We start from the raw sequence: 7,803 nt of genomic DNA, 5'->3' as shown, positions 1-7,803 counted from the left end.
GACCTAGGTGATCGTGGAATTCCATGCACTGTATGTACTTCCTCTCATAAAATATTAAGTTACATTATTTGTTTTGTTAAATTTCACATTTAAAACATCTCCAAGACATGGCCAAACGTTTAAGGAAAGAATCGCAAGAACTGCAACAGGTATGTCTCTCTGCTGGGATCTCAAGATTGTTCGGTGACCATTGCAGAGGATGGAGATTATGTAGATTAACGTGACACGAATAAAGTTTGTCCATCGTACAATGTCCATTGTGTTCGTGGGGTGACGGCCCTTTTGGGATGACCTACATTATGCCCAAATGGATGTTCATTGGAAACTGCGTAACATCAGCCCATGCTAATATAAGATTCAAACACCTGACTTTTATATCAAGATTCAGACACCTGACTTTTATATCAACTTAAGACACCTGACTCTTATATCAAGATTCAGACACCTGACTTTTATATCAAGATTCAGACACCTGACTTTTATATCAAGATTCAGACACCTGACTTTTATATCAAGATTCAGACACCTGACTTTTATCTCAAGATTCAGACACCTGACTTTTATCTCAAGATTCAGACACCTGACTTTTATATCAAGATTCAGACACCTGACTATTATATCAAGATTCAGACACCTGACTTTTATATCAAGATTTAGACACCTGACACTTTTATATCAAGATTCAGACACCTGACACTTATATCAAGATTCAGACACCTGACTTTTATATCAAGATTCAGACAGCTGACTTTTATATCAACATTCAGACACCTGACTCTTATATCAAGATTCAGACACCAGACTTTGATATCAACATTCACACACCTGACTTTTATATCAAGATTCAGACACCTGACTCTTATATCAAGATTCAGACACCTGACTTTTATATCAAGATTCAGACAGCTGACTTTTATATCAAGATTCAGACAGCTGACTTTTATATCAAGATTCAGACACCTGACTCTTATATCAAGATTCAGACACCAGACTTTGATATCAACATTCACACACCTGACTTTTATATCAACATTCAGACACCTGACTCTTATATCAAGATTCAGACACCTGACTTTTATATCAAGATTCAGACAGCTGACTTTTATATCAAGATTCAGACACCTGACTTTTATATCAAGATTCAGACACCTGACTTTTATATCAAGATTCAGACACCTGACTCTAATATCAAGATTCAGACACCTGACTTTTATATCAAGATTCAGACACCTGACTTTTATATCAAGATTCAGACACCTGACTTTTATATCAAGATTCAGACACCTGACTTTTATATCAAGATTCAGACACCTGACTTATATCAAGATTCAGACACCTGACTTTTATCTCAAGATTCACACACCTGACTTTTATCTCAAGATTCAGACACCTGACTTTTATCTCAAGATTCAGACACCTGACTTTTATCTCAAGATTCAGACACCTGACTTTTTTTTTATCAAGATTCAGACACCTGGCTTTTATATCAAGATTTAGACACCTGACTTTTACATCAAGGTTCAGACACCTGACTTATATCAAGATTCAGACACCTGACTTTTATCTCAAGATTCAGACACCTGACTTTTATCTCACGATTCAGACACCTGACTTTTATCTCAAGATTCAGACACCTGACTTTTATCTCAAGATTCAGACACCTGACTTTTATCTCAAGATTCAGACACCTGGCTTTTATATCAAGATTTAGACACCTGACTTTTACATCAAGGTTCAGACACCTGACTTTTACATCAAGATTCAGACACCTGACTTTTACATCAAGATTCAGACACCTGACTTTTATATCAAGATTCAGACACCTGACTTTTATATCAAGATTCAGACACCTGACTTTTATATCAAGATTTAGACACCTGACACTTTTATATCAAGATTCAGACACCTGACACTTTTATATCAAGATTCAGACAGCTGACTTATATCAAGATTCAGACACCTGACTTTTATCTCAAGATTCAGACACCTGACTTTTATCTCAAGATTCAGACACCTGACTTTTATCTCAAGATTCAGACACCTGACTTTTATCTCAAGATTCAGACACCTGACTTTTATATTAAGATTCAGACACCTGGCTTTTATATCAAGATTTAGACACCTGACTTTTACATCAAGGTTCAGACACCTGACTTATATCAAGATTCAGACACCTGACACTTTTATATCAAGATTCAGACACCTGACTTTTATATCAAGATTCAGACACCTGACTTTTATCTCAAGATTCAGACACCTGACTTTTATCTCAAGATTCAGACACCTGACTTTTATCTCAAGATTCAGACACCTGACTTTTATATCAAGATTCAGACACCTGGCTTTTATATCAAGATTTAGACACCTGACTTTTACATCAAGGTTCAGACACCTGACTTTTACATCAAGATTCAGACACCTGACTTTTACATCAAGATTCAGACACCTGACTTTTATATCAAGATTCAGACACCTGACTTTTATATCAAGATTCAGACACCAGACTTTTATATCAAGATTCAGACACCTGACTATTATATCAAGATTCATACACCTGACTTTTATATCAAGATTTAGACACCTGACACTTTTATATCAAGATTCAGACACCTGACACTTTTATATCAAGATTCAGACACCTGACACTTTTATATCAAGATTCAGACACCTGACTTTTATATCAAGATTCAGACACCTGACTTATATCAAGATTCAGACACCTGACTTTTATCTCAAGATTCAGACACCTGACTTTTATCTCAAGATTCAGACACCTGACTTTTATCTCAAGATTCAGACACCTGACTTTTATATCAAGATTCAGACACCTGACTTTTATATCAAGATTCAGACACCTGGCTTTTATATCAAGATTTAGACACCTGACTTTTACATCAAGGTTCAGACACCTGACTTTTACATCAAGATTCAGACACCTGACTTTTATATCAAGATTCAGACACCTGACTTTTACATCAAGATTCAGACACCTGACTTTTATATCAAGATTCAGACACCTGACTTTTATATCAAGATTCAGACACCTGACTTTTATCTCAAGATTCAGACACCTGACTTTTATCTCAAGATTCAGACACCTGACTTTTACATCAAGGTTCAGACACCTGACTTTTATATCAAGATTCAGACACCTGACTTTTATATCAAGATTCAGACACCTGACTTTTATCTCAAGATTCAGACACCTGACTTTTATATCAAGATTCAGACACCTGGCTTTTATGTCAAGATTTAGACACCTGACTTTTACATCAAGGTTCAGACACCTGACTTTTACATCAAGATTCAGACACCTGACTTTTACATCAAGATTCAGACACCTGACTTTTATATCAAGATTCAGACACCTGGCTTTTATATCAAGATTTAGACACCTGACACTTTTACATCAAGATTCAGACACCTGACTTTTATATCAAGATTCAGACACCTGACACTTTTACATCAAGATTCAGACATCTGACTTTTATATCAAGATTCAGACACCTGACTTTTATATCAAGATTCAGACACCTGACTTATATCAAGATTCAGACACCTGACTTTTATCTCAAGATTCAGACACCTGACTTTTATCTCAAGATTCAGACACCTGACTTTTATCTCAAGATTCAGACACCTGACTTTTATATCAAGATTCATACACCTGGCTTTTATATCAAGATTTAGACACCTGACTTTTACATCAAGGTTCAGACGCCTGACTTTTACATCAAGATTCAGACACCTGACTTTTATATCAAGATTCAGACACCTGACTTTTACATCAAGATTCAGACACCTGACTTTTATATCAAGATTCAGACACCTGACACTTTTACATCAAGATTCAGACACCTGACTTTTATATCAAGATTCAGACACCTGGCTTTTATATCAAGATTTAGACACCTGACACTTTTACATCAAGATTCAGACACCTGACTTTTATATCAAGATTCAGACACCTGACACTTTTACATCAAGATTCAGACATCTGACTTTTATATCAAGATTCAGACACCTGACTTTCCTCATGAAAGTTAAAAATCTCTGTTTCAACTTATACTGAATCAATTGCAGAGATGGCAAGTGACACATAGTTTCATACTACTTTGCCTCTGAATTCGTCCTAATCGCACATGCGCAGAGAGGCGTGAGATAATTTATTTACTCTGTCTGGCAGTCAAACGAAATTGGAAATAATTCCAAACAGGAACCGTACTTTATTCAAGGACGTCATAAAAGGACACAAATGACTAATGTAATGTGTTAGAGAAGGTGGTGTTTAAGACGCTGCATCAATGGCGGTAAACTTCTGGAATTTTGTTTTTTCTACAGCCTTTAAAATCTTGACTTTATTTCTATTGAATTAAACACTTGAACACTGCAGAACACAAATCACCTTTTTAGCACTTTCAAAACCCTTCCGTTTAGCAGTACATCGACAAAATATTACGGTATTTTCGTCATCGCGACCAATCAAATTTGTTGACCCCACCCATGTCCTTCTTTCTCAAAACTGCAGGGGAGTAAGGTGTTCTATTACTCTTTCTTTCACATCAATTTGTTTTTACGTTTTATATGTTATCAACCCGTGTCCCATAACGGGGGGGAGGGGGGGGGTTAAAGTAAATATATTAATCTAATCACAGGGTTAGGGTGACAATCAAATGTTTGCCTGACAATTACATAATTGTGCGATTCGACATTGGACCCTGAAAATTGAGGGGTAGACAAGGTATGCGATTTTCAATCTCTCTCGTCGAGTCACAGACATTCATGAAACGGTGAAAATAATTACGCGCTCATTGAAGCGCTCTCCAAGAAACTTGGTAACTGAACACACGACAAGTGCCATTTTTTATTCTTTCATTCTTATTATAACCTAGTAGGGCTACCCAGCATTCACCGGTGCTGTTGCTGTTCTCTTCCTATTGGCATTTTGAAGAAATCAAATTTTGTTTCTTTTCTAAAAAAATTTGTGGAGGCCAAAAACACTTCCCTACACCCACAAAGGAAAGGGGTCAGGGATAATTTAATATAACCTTTCACATCGCTCCAAAGGCTTCAGCATTAAAGAGTAATTAATAAAGAAAATTTAAAAACTTCAGCTTTCATTCCCCAAGCCCCCCCCCCCGGCACTGATGAATTTCTGAAAGTTTCACAATGATCCGTTTGGCTATCTCTGAGAAAAATGGCGACACAGACAGACAGAATGTAATGTAGAAGCAGTTCCTGCGGCTCGATCCGGATCGCGTTGATCTCGTGAGACCCGCAATGCTGCTTCGGTTTTGGAATATAACCAGTTATCTTACATGGTGTCAGAAGTTAACTGGAACTGCTGCTTTTTAACAAACGACCACCCATAAGTATGGTATGGTACTTCCAAATTCGGAATACCTGACTATCGATTGGGATGTAGCCGATTTATTTGGAGAATTCATTCAGTTTTGAGACCATGTTTAGTTCATGTTCGCGGGCCCGCTATCGGAGCTAAACCCAAAGCAAAAATCAGGATGGCTGGGCACGTGGATTGGTGCTCATAGTCATGAGGTTTAGTAAACGTTCACATGGGAGGAGACTGAGAAAGGTGATCCCTACAAGGTACTCAATCGTTTTGAGACGTATGTGTGACCGAGAAAGAACAAGCGGATCGCCCGGCACCGGCTCAAGCAGCAAAAACAAAAGAGTGAGGAGACCTTTGATCACTTTGTAAAGGACTTGAGGATTATTCTCATGGACTGCGAGTATACCGATCCCAAGGACATTCTAATAGATGCGATCATTGACATGCCTGGTGTTGGATTAATGGTTTGGGTGGTGGGCTTGGGATCCTAGGATCCTGAGTTCAAATCCCCCTTGGCTGTTGAATTAGTACCAGGTGGGGTTGAAGCTGCCTGTCATCCTTTGTCATTCATTTTATCCATGAGTGCCAGCTTGCTGGTATCCTATGTCCGAGTGGTGACCCATCCAAGATTGTGCCCAATAGCCAAGGAGACTGCTTAGGTAGCACCAACGCTCTGCACAGAGTATGGTCCCAATGGATGGATTGATGGCATTTTTGAATCCAGGGTGCAGGAAAGGTTACTGAATCAAGGTGAAGCACAGTCACTAGCAAAGGCTCTGGAGATTGGACAACCGTTTGAGTTGTCTTGCAAGGAAATCCGCATCGTGCGGAATGAAGATGACTACAAACTTGGAGTGTCAGCTATCATAGCTCAGAGCAAATCACATCCCAAGCCTTCTGCCTCATCATCGCAGCTGCAAGCATTTAAAGCATGTGGTAGATGTGGAACCAACAGAAATGTCCTGCAGTCGGCTCTGCCTGTTCCTATTGCAAATGCCTGAACCATTGGAGGTTAGTCTGCCATAGGCAACAGCAGCTGGGCAAAACACTCCTCGTAGATGCTGGAGAAAACAAGGAACAACTACCTGAGGACAATTAGGAGGTTCTTCCAATATACAAGGTTGACAACATCGGCACTCTGGTAGATGACAAATGGTCCCAGACTGTCAGAGTCAGTGGCATTGCGAACATTACTCTCCATATTGATACGGGGCCAAGGTGCAATATACTTACACTCTGAGATTTTCAAAGACTCCCAGTTAACACTGAACTTCCCAAGTCCAAGAGAACCCTGAGAACTAACTCCAACCACATCATTTGGCCAGTTGCTTCCATGGATCTTTCCCTAGAATTTGAGGGGAGGTCCTTAATAGCTTCATGCGAGCTGGTCAATCTGGATCAGGAGAACGTGATATCCGGGTAGACCGATGAGAACCTTTACCTCATTTCTCGACTGAGTTCCCTGGCGGGGGTTCAGTCAGCGGATGATGAATCGGTTCCCCCCAGAGCTACGAGATTTTCCCGATATCTTCAGTATTTCAGGTACCCTATCAGGGGTCGACCGAATCAAAATACACCCATCATCCAATGGGGTTGTACATGCTGCATGTCGGCAACCCGCTGCGCTAATGCCTAGGATCATCGAGGAATTGAACAGGATGGTACATAACGGCTTCATAACTCTGGTGGAGGAGCCAACCGAATGGGTCATTTCAATGGTAGCTGCAGTTCGCAATGGCAAGTTAAGAATATGTTTGGATCCTTGAGATCTCAACAAGATCATTAAAAGTGAACATTATCCCATGAAGACAGTTGAAGTGGTGGTCTCCAATATACCAAAAGCCAACTTATTCTTAGTATTGGATGCAATGAGTGGGTTTCTACAGATTCTCCTGGAGGTGGAGTCATCAAAACTGATGACCTTCAATCCACCGATGGGTCGTTTTCGTTGGCTGAGGTTACCATTTGGATTGAAATGTGCCCCAGAAATATTTCAATGTATCATGGATCAAATGTTGGATAGCATTATTGGAGCCACAGCGATCATGGACGATATTTTGATTGCAGGACGAGATCGAAATCATCACGACACATTTTAAAGCAAGTCATGGAGAGGGTTACATCCCACAACCTCAAATTGAACATGAAAAAATGCAAAGTTCGCCAAAAGGAGACAGACTCAAGCCTGACCCCTCAAGAATTGAAGTCCTACGTAATATGCCTATTCCATGGAATAAAGAGGATGTGTGGAGTTTCCTTGGATTCGTTGCTTACCTGGCTAAATTTATTCCTCAACTGAGGAAAGTCAATGCACCACTTTGAGCTTTACTGAGAGCTCATAGTATTTTTGTCTGACAACCTGCGCAGGACCAAACTTTCCATCAACTATTGGATCTCTGCTGTCAGCAGCGTGTACTGAGATACTATGATGTGAAGGCACCAGTAGAGATCCA

General features: G+C 39.5%; 1 pseudogene; it reads left to right on the top strand.

Moving 5' to 3' along the window:
* Positions 1 to 5,379: 5,379 nt before the first annotated feature.
* Positions 5,380 to 6,351, top strand: LOC147013381 (uncharacterized; annotated as a pseudogene).
* Positions 6,352 to 7,803: the final 1,452 nt, after the last annotated feature.

The sequence above is a fragment of the Eptatretus burgeri genome, chromosome 14 (genome assembly GCF_056783735.1).
Source record: "Eptatretus burgeri isolate ZD-2024b chromosome 14, Ebu_testis_v1, whole genome shotgun sequence".
NCBI classification, from domain to species: domain Eukaryota; kingdom Metazoa; phylum Chordata; class Myxini; order Myxiniformes; family Myxinidae; genus Eptatretus; species Eptatretus burgeri.
The sequence above is the reverse complement of the archived record's forward strand: the minus strand, read 5'-3'. Positions and strand labels throughout refer to the sequence as shown.